Here is a 16,201-nt window from a genome sequence, read left to right on the forward strand (position 1 = left end):
GGATCTCACATGTCAGGAATTTTGAGTGGCTTCTAGGACATTGATGTGACCTCTGGCCTGCAGCCACCAAAGGCCAGGACCGTTAGTCAGATAGTCACAAAGAAAAGAATTCTTCCCACAACCTGAATGACCTTGGACACAGACTCTTCAAGCCTCCAGATGAGAATGGAGTCTGGCCAACACCTTGGTTCCGTCCTGGGAGACCCCAAGAAGAGAACCCAGCTATACTCTGCCCAGACACCTGCCTTCTAGAAACTGTGATGATCACTGTGTGTTGTTTTAGCCACTAAGTTAGTAGTAATTTGTTATGGAACAGTAAGAAATGAATACAACAAGAAAGTTTCCTATGTGCTGAGATAGTGTTACAAACTTAAGAAACTAAGGGAAATCTGAGCAGACGGAAATGTTACGGAGCACTATTTGTCAGTTTCCCCAGCTCCCCCTGGGGAGGATAGAGAAGCCCAAGGGAGGCCAAGGTAGGGGCGGAGAGGGGTGTGAAAACTGACCGTTCCATCCTCATCACCGTGCACGCTCAAGCTTCTGGAGACCACTCTACCTGTAATGTTCCAGAAAATAGAAAAAGAGAGAGGACAAGAGAAGACCTTGGCCAGGTCCATGGTGGGCATCATAGAAAAAGGACATGAAAATTGGACAAGGAGAAAAGGACAAGTAAATAGACCCAGGACAGAAGAACTAGATTTTGAGAAAGACACAGAGATGGAGAAATCAGAACCAAAGGAGCACAGATGACTACATCACAATTCCTAGGTTTCTAAACAACCATGGAGGGTGCTTATGTGAGTCTTGTAGTGACATGATCATTACATTATAAAACAGGCTATGTGGAAAATACACACACACAGACACGTGTCAGTTTGAGATCTTCCACTTTCATAGTTTGACCCTTTTACCCAAACCACCCAGAGACCCCGGGTTATGAGGAGCAACATCTGAGGGAGTTGAGCCTCACTGAGTAGTCACCTGGGGAGGTTTCTGTTTAGACCCAGAGCACTGTGGGAGGAGCCTCCTTACTCTGCGGGCAGTAATGGTTAGCAGCGTCGCCGGCCTCCACGGGATCACTTGTGAGGCTGAAATCAGTCCCAGACCCACCACCACTGAACCTGGCTGGGACCCCAGACTCTCGACTGGATGCTTTATAAATCAGGACTTTAGGACGCTGTCCTGATTTCTGTTGATACCAGGTCATGTAGTGGGTAATGCCCCAAATGTCACTGACTTTCTGACAGGCCTTGCAAGAGATGGTGGCCCTCTGCCCTGGAGACATGGTCAAAGAGGCTGGAGACTGGGTCAGCACAATGTCCCCAGTGGAGCCTGGAATGATAAACACAACAAATTTAACAGATGTGCTGAGAGCATCCCAGTGGAGGCCCGCAGCACTGAGGACCCTTGTAGTCAAAGTCATGCACAGCACTCTGAGGAACCAGAAGACAAAAGGTAACTGGGCAACTGGAAACCTATACCAAATGCTTGAATTCCAGCCACCAGGAACCCAGAGACACCAAAAGCATCGTGGCCACAGTGAGGTTTGCCCACCATTTCTCCATATGCCCCCCTCTCACCTGGAGCCCAGAGCAGCAGGATCCACAGCAGGGGAGCCCTAAACCCCATCTCTGAGAGCTGGACTAGAGGCTGCTCCTCAGGGGGCCTGACCAGCTGCCTTTAAGGATGCTGAGAGCAGCCTGGAGCTCTGTCTAATGATACGACATGCAAATCAGCTCAGAAGAGCTTGAGGTTGTGCTCAATGGGGACACCTGCTCTCAGAACACCCTGTGGGACTTGGGGTCACCAGAAATTTCCAAGTGTAGCTCAAGCATGTCCCAAGGGACCAGTTTCTTGAATCTCTGCCTTCTAGCCTGTCTGAGAAGCCATGCCGGGGAGTGCCCTGGGGCTGTCCTACCATTAGGATTTAGGTTATTTCAGGAACACTCTTAATCCTCAGAATTAAAATCTCATACATTACCACAATAATGCATTTCAAGTTGTGATTATTGTCAGGAAGAGAAAGCCATGGGATTATAAAGAGTGAAACAGGGTGGCCTGGTTCAGATGGGGAGGGGAAGTCGGCCCCACTGAGTAGATGGCCTTTAAACCAAGTCCTGAAATGCCCTCAGGACCTGGAAAGGCTGAGACGGCTGAGGGCGGAACCTTGGTGAAGGCTGGGAACCAACACTAATCAAGGCACTTGCCTTGGTGTGGATAAGCCCGGGACTCTCCATCTGCTCCATCCTGGAAACCAAGGACGTGTCCCCCCGGAGGCCCTCCCAGGTGGAGTGGTCACTCCTGCTCAAAGTGGAGAACAGTCAGTGCCCGTCTTCGGGTTCACCCTGCCTCTAACGTTGACGTGTCATGTACAGGCACCATGACAAAGCACAGAGGACAAACCTGTGTGACTCCCAGCCCACAGGTCAAGAGCATATTCTCTACCTATCACTTCAACCCTTCCTCTCCCATGAGCTAATTCTCTGTCTTCTGCAAAATGCCCTCCCAAGTGGCTCCCAGTGACTCTTCCCAAACAGGAGCAGGCTAAGCCACATGGGATTTGTCATCTCCTAACCAGTAATTCTAGTTGTTGGTCATTTGTCAGGGGTAGGGCCAGGCAAGGGCAGGCGGCCCAGGAGAGTGGCTGGCAGGCTGCCTCACCAGGCATCACCACAACCTTTGACTTTGCCAGCTCTGCCTTCATCCTCCACAGAGATTTGCACCATCCTCCCACCCCTACTGCCTCCACTACAGGCCCAGCCCTATAGCCCCATGCTGATCACGTGGTCTTTTCTAGGGACAGGGTCCGAGCAGCCTCGGGAGGGTGAGAGGCAGCCAGGTGGTGCCACCATCCCAGATCCTCGGGCTCCTGCTCTTGTCTGTGTTCCAGGAGACAGAATGTCCCCAAGTTGAGCGAAGTTCCCTCAGGGGCGATCCTCATGCTCCCTGAGAAGAGTGGTCTTGGGAGGGGACAGGAAGTGAATGCCACTAACCGCACAGGCTTGCTTAGGGCCTGGCCTCAACTTGGGAGGCCCATTCTGGCTCTAATGGAATCACAGCATCTCCACATCAGCCCAGGGTGCCTCTGATGGCAGGTTCCAGTGGGCACATGGCACTCCCCCAAGCTGCTGGGTCCCTGTCTGTTTCCCAGGAGAGAGTCTCCATTGGCTGCAGGGCCAGTGAGAGCCTCCTCTGCATGGCCAGGAAGCACTGCTTAACCTGTGCCAGCACGGACCTGGAGGGGCTGAAGGCCCTCATTTACCTCCTTTCCACCTGAGTTAATGGGGTGCCCACCCGGTTCAGTAGCAGGGGCTCTAGGGCAGACTTCACTCTTGCCATCAGCAGCCTGCAAGCTAAAGACAATATGACCAACTACGGCCTTGCAACAACAGGATGTACTGTCACAATGACATGACCCCAAATATAAACCATCACAACTGGGCAAGGGGGCAGGTGTCCCAGCTGCTTCTCACTTACTAGCCACTACTACAGATGCAGTTCATTTGTTTGTTTTGTTCAGCTCGGGGTGTGGGGGAGAAGATCGGCATGGTGTCATTTTAAAATCTGCAGCTGGGACTCCTCTTCAAAAGAGCTCTAGTCTCCTTCTCTGTTTTCCCATTCACTTCCTTTAAATCTGACTTCAGCCCTCTCTCTGGGCCTCGTGCTAGTCATGACAGCCCCAGTCTGGCACTCTCCACTCAGGTCCCAACCACCCCTCCCATCCCCTCCAGCTGCTGTCCCCACACAGGACCTCCTTCCTAGGTGGAAGTTTGTGGTCACCGTCTGCTGAGCATCCCTATTTCCCGACTTTGCCATTCAAATTTTATTCCAGAGAAAACATCTCACCAAGAAGAAATACCAGATCTCGGTCTATCCTTGTGCTGGAATCAATGCACATTATTCTTTTCCCAACACATTTTTTAATGTTAAGAAAAAAAAAAAGGTCTCTAGTGCAAAACCAGGAGCAAAGAGCAGGTTCCTTTTGTCAATAGAAAATATTTTAAATTTGAAAAGAACAGCAAAGCAGATTATAAGAGAGTGGCAAACAAAAATATGGAAAACGCGAGAGAGAAAGGACTCAGTACCTGAAAGCCTTCTCCCCAAAGCACAAACCTCTGAACCATGGACATGTGCAGTAGCCTGCGTCTCTTCTAAAAGCTCCCTGAGCTTTTGTGCTTCCCCTGCACTCAGCCTTCTTACGGAGATTCTGTTGCCCCGTTCAGCCACTTCTAGACTCCTAGACCTACCTAGAAAGTGGAAGAACAATGTTTGAGATCAAGATAGGTAGCCCATGCCCCTCTAGTGTCACTCCTTATTGCAGACAAACACCAGCCCCAAAGCATCTCCCTGTTTCTGGACTATTTTAGTTCCCACCTCCTAGAGTCTCTCACATGCCTGTCACAATTCCTGGTGGTTTCGGTATATTCAATATATGATCCTTCCATTATCCTGCTCTCTCAGTTGTTGGGTTGATCCTCCTCCAAACTGTCTCTTCCTCACCCAATCTTGATCACTCACTCTGGTGGCCATGCCTTAGATGCGTCATCGCAAAATAAGGACAAGTTCTCCATCATTAAAATGTTGAGCATCTCAGGGGCGCCTGGGTGGCTCAGTCGTTCGAGCCTCTGCCTTCAGCTCAGGTCATGATCCTGGGATCCTGGGGTGGAGTCTGGCACTGGGCTTCCTGCTCAGCAGAGAGTCTGCTTCTCCCTCTCCCTCTGCCGCTCCCCCCTGTTCATGGGGAGTGCGCTCTCTCTCTCTCTCAAATAAATAAATAAAAGATCTTTAAAAAAAAAATGTTGAGTATCTCAGCCTTGTCCACTTCTAAGAGCTCTGCAGCTCACTCCACTGGGTATGCCACAGCCAATAATTTCTAGCTTTCATTAGAGTAAGACCTGAAATCTATAGGAAAACATATGTTGTGTTTCCGTGGAAAATTCGGCGTGTCTGTAGCGTACCTTTCCAGGTTATCAGAGTCCACCCCTGGTCATTGTCTTTGAGCTATCTTGCAACTCTTTATAAATTGTTGGTAACTGATAGATGGATGATTCTGTCCTGTCTAGTAGTGATTAAATTGACTTCTTACCTCACCTTGGAAAACCAGCTTGCCTCTATCTGCAGTTCATTCCTTTACTCCATATATATCTGTGTGTTTTGACTTTTCCTTTGAACCAGTTACTACATCTTCCTAGTTCCTTCATACCATGTGAGTAAAATAATTTAACATGTGTTCATCATTACCATATCTCCGTGAAAGTCATAATTTTACTGTTTTCTGAATATTAGCTTTTAACAAATCTATTGACCTTTCTACATTTTCTCTGTCCCTAAGCCCTTTACGGTCTCATTTCCCTTCTTCCTCAGCTTAAATTCCATGATCCTTCTTTATAACGACTCCCTTATACACAAGAACTTCCTCAGCCTTCCATTATTTCATTAATTTCACGTAGCAAAGTCCCAACGCTCCACATTCCTGCTGGTGGAAAACACACAGCAGTCCTGACTTCTCCAACTTTGATTCATGACCACTCACTTCCTGAGGGCCCTTCTTCCTGCCCCACAATCATACCTCATTTCCCTGTTCTAGTCAGTCTTCACTCTTTCTCTTTCCATCTTTCTTCAAGTTCTAACAGCTCTTCCTCCATCCTAACTTAAAGCCAATTACCCCATTTCCTATTTCCTAGGTCAAGAGAGGGGCTCAGAAGAGAACGTCCCCGGGTTGCCCATCCGTCTTCTGATCCACTGATATGGGTATCATCGCCACACTCCGCCTTCCTTCCTGGCACTGTAGAGAGGTAGCCAGCCCTCCCATCTGAGGCCACTCCCTCTGATCCCACACCTCTTACCTCCTCAATGGTATTGCTTGGCACTTCTCCCTCTTCCCTGAGTTACCAATGTTCTCCTCTCTTAAGCATCATTCCCATCAGTACGCAAACATCTTTTTAAAAAACTCCCTGACATCACATCTCCCTCCAGTTATAGTCTGTTTCACTTTTCTCCTTCACCATAAAGCTCACTGAAACAGCTGTCTACAGTCACCATTCCCAGATCTTCTATCCCCATTCTTTCTTGAGCTTTCTACATTCAAGCGTTTACCTCTGCCATCTCATTGAAACTGCTCTTCTCAAGGTCATTAGTGACCTCCACATTGCCAGGTCTGATGGCCAAATGCCAGTCCTCATCTCATAGACCCAGCAGCACCATTTAACATGTTGACAACACACTCCCCCTTAATATACCTTTTGCTCTGAACTCGAGGGCATCCCACTATCTTGCTGGTCTTCCATCCGACTGCTCCTTCACAGACTCCTTCACTGGTTCCTCTTCATCTCCGCTGCCTCAGAACTCAGCCCTTGGGCCTCTGATCTAGTCAATGCTCATTCCATTGGTTATCATATTCCAAGCTCCCCAGTCCAATTCTTTCCGTGAACTCTAGACTCATATACCCAATGGTCTACTTGACAGGTGCACGTGGAAGTTTAATACGCATCTCAAACTTAAAATGCCCAAAACCAAATTCCTGATCTTCCTCCCCAAATCCACTCTTCCCACAGTCTTCTCTATCCAAGCAGATGGCAACTCCACCCTTCTAGTACTCAGAGAAAAACTCTGGAGTCACTTTGAGATCTCTCTCTTTCTCACACTCCTTGTCAAAACCATCAGCATATGGTCATCTCTATCTTCAAAATATACCACTCCTCGCCTCCTTCACCGCCACCGCCACAGACCCAAGCTGTCATCCTCTCTAGCCTGGATGACAGCAACGGCCTCCCAACTGCTATCGTTCCAGTCTTACCTCCCAGAGGGATCCTGTTAAACTACGTATCAAATCATGTCCTGCTCTATTCAAAACTCTCCCACTTACCACATCATTCCAAATAAAAGCCACGTCCTTAGAGAAGCCCACCAAGTCCTATAGAAGGTGGCCTCCTTGTTATTTCTTTGATCTCATTTGCACTACCCTCCCCCTAGTACACTCCACTGTAGCAACACTGGCTTCCTTCTACTTCCCCAACATGCTGATCACATTCCAGCCTCAGAAATGCGCTGTTTCCTCGAACTGGAACCAACTACACCACTATTGTCTGGAAATATTCCTATGGTTCCTTTGCTCACCACATTAAAACATTAAGTGAAGCCTTCTCAATGCAGCCTTCCGTGACCATCTATAGTAGACTGATTGCAAAAACGGCTCCCCTATTCTTGATCCTTCCCTTTACCAACGCTTTTTGCAATGTAACTTTGCAGTTCCTCCTATCAAGAGCTAGGGCCTACTTACCCTCTCCTTCAATGGGATCAACCGCATCAATCATTAGAATACATTAACCAAGAGAGACTATGGACTCTGAGAAACAAACAGGATTTAAGAGGGGAGGGGGAAGAGGGGAGGGGGGATGGGTTAGCCCACTGATGGGTATTAAGGAGGGCACGTACTACATGGAGCACTGGGTGTTATAGGAAAACAATGGATCATGGATCACCACAACAAAAACTAATGATGTATTGTATGGTGACTAACATAACATAATAAAATTAAAAAAAAAGAAGAATACATTAACACATCAAAGGGGACATTGTGTCAGTACTAAGGTTAGGCTTCAAGATGCCTTATGTGCTTTTACTTTCTCACTTGAGACCCTACTAACTGTCATAGAAAGTTGGGATTAGTCTGCCAGATGATGAGAGACAGGAGGACCAGTCACCCAGACGGCACCAGCTGATGGTCAGCCGACCACAGAAAGGTGAAAAATATGGAAGAAATGTGAGCCTTTCTGTATCACGAGCACCCAGTTGACCTGTCAGCTAACCTTAAACACACAAGCAAGCCAGCCAAGATCAATCAAGATCAATCAAACTTGGCCCATATTAAGAGAACTACTCAGCCAACCAATAAACGTGACAGCAGTAAACATACTACCATTTTTTTAATTCTTTTTTTTTAATATTTTATTTATTTATTCATGAGAGACAGAGGGAGAGAGAGAGAGAGAAGCAGAGGGAGAAGCAGGCTCCCAAGGAGCAGGGAGCCCAATGCGGGACTCGATTCCAGGACCCTGGGATCGTGACCTGAGCCGAAGGCAGACGCTTAACCATCTGAGCCACCCAGGCGCCCAACATGCTACCATTTTAAGCCACTGCATTTTGTGGGTGATTTTTGACATGACAATAGCTAACTAATACATCATCTGATTTTAAATTTCTACTCACTCTCACCCCAGCAAGATTTTTTTTTATTTTTTTATTGTTATGTTAATCACCATACATTACATCATTAGTTTTTGATGCAGTGTTCCATGATTCATTGTTTGTTCATAACACCCAGTGCTCCATGCAGAACGTGCCCTCCTCAATACCCATCACCAGGCTAACCCATCCCCCTACCCTCCTCCCCTCTAGAACCCTCAGTTTGTTTTTCAGAGTCCATCATCTCTCATGGTTCATCTCCCCCTCTGACTTACTCCCCTTCATTCTTCCTCTCCTGTTATCTTCTTCTTTTTCTTTTTTCTTAAAATATGTTGTGTTATTTGTTTCCGAAGTACAGATCTGTGATTCAACAGTCTTGTACAATTCACAGCGCTCACCGTAGCACATACCTTCCCCAATGTCTATCACCCAGCCACCCCATCCCTCCCACCCCCAACCATTCCAGTAACACTCAGTTTGTTTCCTGAGATTAAGAATTCCTCATATCAGTGAGGTCATATGATACATGTCTTTCTCTGATTGACTTATTTCACTCAGCATAACACCCTCCAGTTCCATCCACGTCGTTGCAAATGGCAAGATCTCATTCCTTTTGATGGCTGCATAATATTCCATTGTGTATATATACCACCTCTTCTTATCCATTCATCTGTCGATGGACATCCTGGCTCTTTCCACAGTTTGGTTATTGTGGACATTGCTGCTATAAACATTGGGGTGCACGTACCCCTTCGGGTCCCTACATTTGTATCTTTGTGGTAAATACCCAGTAGTGCAATTGCTGGATCGAACGGTAGCTCTAATTTCAACTGTTTGAGGAACCTCCATACTGTTTTCCAGAGTGGTTGCACCAGCTTGCATTCCCACCAACAGTGTAGGAGGGTTCCCCTTTCTCCGCATCCCCACCAACATCTGTCATTTCCTGACTTGTTAATTTTAGCCATTCTGACTGGTGTGAGGTGGTATCTCATTGAGGTTTTGATTTGGATTTCCCTGACGCTGAGCGATGTTGAGCACTTTCTCATGTGTCTGTTGGCCATTTGGAGGTCTTCTTTGGAAAAATGTTTGTTCATGTTTTCTGCCCATTTCTTGATTGGATTCTTTGTTCTTTGGCTGTTGAGTTGGATAAGTTCTTTATAGATTTTGGATACTAGCCCTTTATCTGATATGTCATTTGCAAATATTTCCTCCCATTCTGTCGGTTGTCTTTTGGTTTTGTGGACTGTTTCTTTTGCTGTGCAAAAGCTTTTTATCTTGATGAAATCCCAATAGTTCATTTTTGCCCTGGCTTCCCTTGCCATTGGCGATGTTTCTAGGAAGAAGTTGCTGCGGCTGAGGTCGAAGAGGTTGCTACCTGTGTTCTCCTTTAGGATTTTGATGGACTCCTGTCTCACGTTTAGGTCTTTCAACCATTTGGAGTCTAATTTTGTGTGTGGTGTAAGGCAATGGTCCAGTTTCATTCTTCTGCATGTGGCTGTCCAATTTTCCCAACACCATTGTTGAAGAGACTGTCTTTTTTCCATTGGACATTCTTTCCTGCTTTGTCAAAGATAAGTTGACCATAGAGTTGAGGGTCAATTTCTGGACTCTCTATTCTGTTCCATTGATCTATGTGTCTGTTTTTTTGCCAGTACCATACTGTCTTGATGATGGCAGCTTTGTAATAGAGCTGGAAGTCCGGAATTGTGATGCCGCCAGTTTTGCTTTTCTTTTTCAAGATTCCTCTGGCTATTCGGGGTCTCTTCTGGTTCCATACAAATTTTAGGATTATTTGTTCCATTTCTTTGAAAAAAGTGGATGGTATTTTGATGGGGATTGCATTGAATGTGTAGATTGCCCTAGGTAGCATTGACATCTTCACAATATTGGTTCTCCCAATCCATGAGCATGGAACGTTTTTCCATTTCTTGGTGTCTTCTTCAGTTTCTTTCATGAGTATTTTATAGTTTTCTGAGTACAGATCCTTTGCCTCTTTGGTTAAATTTATTCCTAGGTATCTAATGGTTTTGGGTGCAATTGTAAATGGGATCGACTCCTTGTTTGTCTCTCTTCTGTCTTGTTGTTGGTGTATAGGAATGCCACTGATTTCTGTGCATTGATTTTATATCCTGCTACTTTACTGAATTCCTGTATGAGTTCTAGCAGTTTTGGGGTGGAGTCTTTTGGGTTTTCCACGTACAGTATCATATCATCTGCAAAGAGTGAGAGTTTGACTTCCTCTTTGCCGATTTGGATGCCTTTGATTTCTTTTTGTTGTCTGATTGCTGTGGCTAGGACTTCTAATACTATGTTGAATAGCAGTGGTGAGAGTGGACATCCCTGCCGCGTTCCTGACCTTAGGGGAAAAGCTCTCAGCCTCTCCCCATTGAGAATGATATTGGAGGTAGGTTTTTCATAGATGGCTTTTATGATATTGAGGTAGGCACCCTCTAATCCTAAACTCTGAAGAGTTTTGATCAAGAAAGGATGCTGTACTTTGTCAAATGCTTTTTCTGCATCTATTGAGAGGATCATATGATTCTTGTTCTTTCTTTTATTAATGTATTGTATCACGTTGATTGATTTGCGGATGTTGAACCAGCCTTGCAGCCCAGGGATAAATCCCACTTGGTCGTGGTGAATAATCCTTTTAATGTACTGTTGGATGCTACTGGCTAGTATTTTGGTGAGAATTTTTGCATCCATGTTCATCAAGGATATTGGTCTGTAATTCTCCTTTTTGATGTGGTCTTTGTCTGGTTTTGGGATCAAGGTAATGCTGGCCTCATAAAATGAGTTTGGAAGTTTTCCTTCCATTTCTAGTTTTTGGAACAGTTTCAGGAGAATAGGTATTAATTCTTCTATAAATGTCTGATAGAATTCCCCTGGGAAGCCATCTGGCCCTGGGCTTTTGTTCTTGGGAGATTTTTGATGACTGCTTCTATTTTTTCTATTTCTCAGGTTTTTCTATTTCTTCCTGGTTCAATTTTGGTAGTTGATACATCTCTAGGAATGCACCCATTTCTTCCAGGTTATCTAATTTGCTGACATAGAGTTGCTCATAATATGTTCTTATAATTGTTTGTATTACTTCGGTGTGGGTTGTGATCTCGCCTCTTTCATTCATGATTTTGTTGATTTGGGTCCTTTCTCTTTTCTTTTTGATCAGTCTGACCAGGGGTTTATCAATCTTGTGAATTCTTTCAAAGAACCATCTCCTAGTTTCGTTGATCTGTTCTACTGTTCTTTTGGTTTCTAGTTCATTGATTTCTGCTCTGATCTTTATGATTTCTCTTCTCCTGCTGGGTTTAGGCTTTATTTGCTGTTCTTTCTCCAGCTCCTTTAGGTGTAGGGTTAGGTTGTGTATTGGAGACCTTTCTTGCTTCTTGAGAAAGGCTTGTATTGCTATATACTTTCCTCTCAGGACTGCCTTTGCTGTATCCCAAAGATTTTGAACAGTTGTGTTTTCATTTTCATTGGTTTCCATGAATTTTTTTAATTCTTCTTTAATTTCCCGGTTGACCCATTCATTCTTTAGCAGGATGGTCTTTAGCCTCCATTTATTTGAGTTCTTTCCGACTTTCCTCTTGTGATTGAGTTCTAGTTTCAAAGCATTGTGGTCTGAAAATATGCAGGGAATGATCCCAATCTTTTGGTACCGGTTGAGACCTGATTTGTGACCTAGGATGTGATCGATTCTGGAGAATGTTCCATGGGCACTAGAGAAGAATGTGTATTCCGTTGCTTTGGGATGGAATGTTCTGAATATGTCTGTGAAGTCCATTTGGTCCAGTGTGTCATTTAAAGTCTTTATTTCCTTGTTGATCCTTTGCTTCGATGATCTGTCCATTTCAGTCAGGGGGATGTTAAAGTCCCCCACTATTATTGTATTCTTGTCAATGTGTTTCTTTGCTTTTGTTATTAATTGCCTTATATAATTGGCTGCTCCCACGTTAGGGGCATAGATAATTACAATTGTTAGATCTTCTTGTTGGATAGACCCTTTTAGTAGGATATAGTGTCCTTCCTCATCTCTTATTACAGTCTTTGTTTTAAAATCTAGTTTGTCTGATATAAGGATTGCCACCCCAGCTTTCTTTTGGTGTCCATTAGCATGGTAAATGGTTTTCCACCCCCTCACTTTCAATGTGGGGGTGTCTTTGGGTCTAAAATGAGTCTCTTGCAGACAGCATATTGATGGGTCTTGTTTTTTAATCCAATCTGATAGCCTGTGTCTTTTGACTGGGGCATTGAGCCCATTTACATTCAGGGTAACTATTGAAAGGTATGAATTTAGTGCCATTGTATTGCCTGTAAGGTGACTGTTAACTCTATGTTGTCTGTGTTCCTTTCTGATCTTTGCTGCTTTTAGGCTCTCTCTTTGCTTAGAGGACCCCTTTCAATATTTCTTGGAGGGCTGGTTTCGTGTTTGCAAATTCCTTTAGTTTTGGTTTGTTCTGGAAGCTTTTTATCTCTCCTTCTATTTTCAATGACAGCCTAGCTGGATATAGTATTCTTGGATGCATATTTTTCTCGTTTAGTGCTCTGAAGATATCTTGCCAGTCCTTTCTGGCCTGCCAGGTCTCTGTGGATAGGTCTGTTGCCAATCTAATGTTTCTACCATCGTAGGTTACATATGTCTTCTCCCGAGCTGCTTTCAGGATTTTCCCTTTGTCTCTGAGACTCGTAAGTTTTACTATTAGATGTCGGGGTGTTGACCTATTATTATTGAGTTTGAGAGGGGTTCTCTGTTCCCCCTGGATTTTGATGCCTGTTTCTTTCCTCACATTAGGGAAGTTCTCTGCTATTATTTGCTCCAATATACCTTCTGCCCCTCTCTCTCTCTCTTTTTCTTCTGGGATCCCAATTATTCTAATGTTGTTTCATCTTATCGTATCGCTTATCTCTCGAATTCTGCCCTCATGATCCAGTAGTTGTTTCTCTCTCTTTTTCTCAGCCTCTTTATTTTCCATCATTTGGTCTTCTATATCACTGATTCTCTCTTCTGCCTCATTTATCCTAGCATTTAGTGCCCCCATTTTTGATTGCACCTCATCAATAGCCTTTTTGATTTCAACTTGGTTAGATTTTAGTTCTTTTATTTCCCCTGAAAGGGTTTCTCTAATAACTTCCATGCTTTTTTCAAGCCCAGCTAGTATCTTTAAAGTCATGATTCTGAACTCTAGGTCTGACATCGTACTAATGTCCGTATTGAGTAGGTCCCTGGCTGACGGTACTACCTCTTGTTCTTTTTGCTGAGGTGATTTTTTTCGTCTTGTCATTTTGTCCAGAGGAGAATAGATGAATGAGAGAACAAAATGTTAACAGGTTTACAACGTCCCCAGCAAATATACTCCATACAAATCAGAAAAGACCTGAAACCAGGGGAAAAGAAAGGGAAGGAAAGAAAAAAGAAAGAGAAAAAAAAAAAAGATAAAAACAAAAACAGAACAATACAAAAAAAGCAGAATATGATCAAATATGACCAGGCTAGTGCATAGATCAGTGCCACACGCTAGATTTTGGGCGTATTTTGGTCTGTTAGAAAAAAGTGCCTCCTAAAATTTTAAAGGAAGAAAGACGTATATGTACAAAATAAGGGTTGATACAATGAAGGGATGGAAGATGACTGTAAAGATGAAAATTATAAAAGATTTTATAAAAGGACTTGATAAGATAAGAAGTTATTTGAAAAAAGAAAGAAGATTTAAGAAAAAAAAGAAAAAAGGGAGAGAATGTGATCAGGCAGGAGACTAGAACAAAGCCATACACTAGTGATTTAGGGTATATTTTGATCTGTTAGAAGAAACTGTATCTCTCAAAATTTTAAAGAGAGAACAACTTATATATATATGCCAAAAATAAGGGTAACTACTATGAAGGGATAAAATATGACTCTAAAAATGAAAAATAAAAAATGTTTTTTTTTTTAAAAAAGGGATTGATAAGATGTTGGTTGAAAAAGGGAAAAAGAAAAATAAAATAAAAAAAACAGTCAACAAAAATTAACTTTGATGAACTAATGAATCATGGTAAAAAAAAAAAGCCATGAATTCTATGTGCAGTATTCCCCTAGCGCTGGAGTTCTCCCGTTCTTGATCGGTAAACTTGGTCTTGGCTTGCTGGCTGTTCGTGCTGATCTTCTGGGGGAGGGGGCCTGTTGCCGTGGTTTCCAAATGTCTTTGCCGGAGGCTGAATTGCCCCGCCCTTGTCAGTCCGGGCTAAGCAAGGTGCTCGGGTTTGCTCTCAGGAGCTTTTGTTCCCTGCAAGCTCTCGGTACAGCTTTGGAGGACCAGGGCGAAAATGGTGGCCTCCCAATCTCCACCCGGAGGAGCTGAGGACTCGGGGCCCCGCTCCTCAGTGCGTCCCCAGAGAAAAGCAGTCACTCCCGTGTCCCCGGTCTCCGGCTGCACTCCGTGCTCACCCGGACTGTGACCGAGCGTTGCTATCTCTGGCACCCGACCCCGTGTGGAGTCTCCAAACCCAGCAGATCCCTGCGGTGCGCTCCCGCACCGCTCCTCCCCGGGAAGGAAGGGGAGTCTCCCCCGCTCTGCCGCTTGTTGGGTCCCTGCTGGAGGAGCAGTGGCCTGACTGGGCCGCGGATCACAGTTTAAGGCCACCCCGAGCTGAGAGCCCGCGCCTCGGCTCCGTCTCTGCAGCCGGCTTCCCCGCTCCGATACCTGGGAGCTCTGGCGCACTCAGGTACCCCCGGTCTTTCTGTGACCCCAAGAGTCCTGAGACCACACTGTCCCGGGAGGATTCCACCCCCTGCTTAGCCACTGCAGCGACGTCCCTCAGCCCAGCCGACGTCTAAAAGGTCCGATTTTGTGCTCTGCGGCTCTATCACTTGCCAGAAGCGGCCGGCGGAGGCCCCTCCCCCGCCGTCTCTCCTCCCGAATATCGCCTCGGATTCACTTCTCCGCACGTCCTACCTTCCAGTAAGTGGTCGCTTCTCTGTTCAGAGAGTTGTTGCTACTCTCCTCTTCGATCTCCTGTTGAGTTTGTAGGTGTTCAGAATGGTTTGATCCCTATTCGGCTGAATTCCCAGCAAGATTTTTATTCCCTTCCTTCCTTTATTTTCCTTTGTAGCTCCTCCAGCATAACATAGTAAATATTTACTGATGCTGTTGTTTAGTGTCTGGCTCTCCCAGCTGGGGCGAAAGCCGATGTCTTTGCTCTTGACACAGAGGAAGGGCTCAGAAAACATACCTTGAATGAATGATATGAATCCCTTAATATCGATCCTTGAAATATATTTCTAATTATTTGAGAAGCTGTTTTGTAGGTAAGAGTGACCAGGTTTGCTGCGGTCTTTCCCAAAGCGAATTCATCAACCCATGTATTTCAGAAGGAGGTGAAGAAGTAATACGAAGATGCTTGAAATTGTTCTCTTTTCACATGGAATTGGACATGTTAATGAAATGTTTTCCAAGGGACTCAAGTTATGGCACACTTAGAGCCTTGATTTCCTTCGGTCACAAGATTAGACCTGAATGCCCAAGGGATGACTTTAAAGAAAAAAGGTGACAGATGGTGAGAAAGGTTGCTGAAGAACAGTATCCCTTGTTCCTAAAGTGACAGGGTTAAGGATTGAGAGAATCAGAGCGCCTGGGTGGCTCCGTTGGTTGAGCATCGCCTCTTGGTTTCAGCACAGTTGCTGATCTCGGGGTCGTGAGATGGAGTGGGTGTCAGCTCTGCACTCAGCGGGGTGTCTGCTTGAGATTCTCTCCATCTCCCTCGGTCCCCCCCCCCATAAACAGATAAATAAAATCTTAAAAAAAAAAAAAAGAATGAGAGAATTGCCTCTGTGAGAATGAGCACGCCTGGGAGAAATGGAGAGGAGAGAAGAGAGAAGAGAAGTAAGCTTCGTCAGAGGCTAGAGACAGACCTTCCTGGCTCACTCCTGCCGTCGGTCCCTGGGAAACGTGCAGGTTCCTGGGGCACAAAGACTCCTGACGGCATCCCTAAGACATCTTCCCAGCATTTGTCTTCACTCATCTCCCACAAAAAGGAATGC

The 16,201-nt window shown here is 45.1% G+C and overlaps 1 protein-coding gene across 4 annotated transcripts in view; it reads left to right on the plus strand.

The window, feature by feature from the left end:
- Positions 1–16,201, plus strand: part of LOC112821049 (immunoglobulin kappa light chain-like) — a 163,433-nt gene that overhangs the window by 118,731 nt on the left and 28,501 nt on the right. The window lies entirely within an intron of this gene.

Source organism: Callorhinus ursinus, unplaced genomic scaffold (assembly GCF_003265705.2).
Source record: "Callorhinus ursinus isolate GAN/ISIS: 27379988/994484 unplaced genomic scaffold, GSC_fseal_2.0 scaffold10, whole genome shotgun sequence".
NCBI lineage: Eukaryota > Metazoa > Chordata > Mammalia > Carnivora > Otariidae > Callorhinus > Callorhinus ursinus.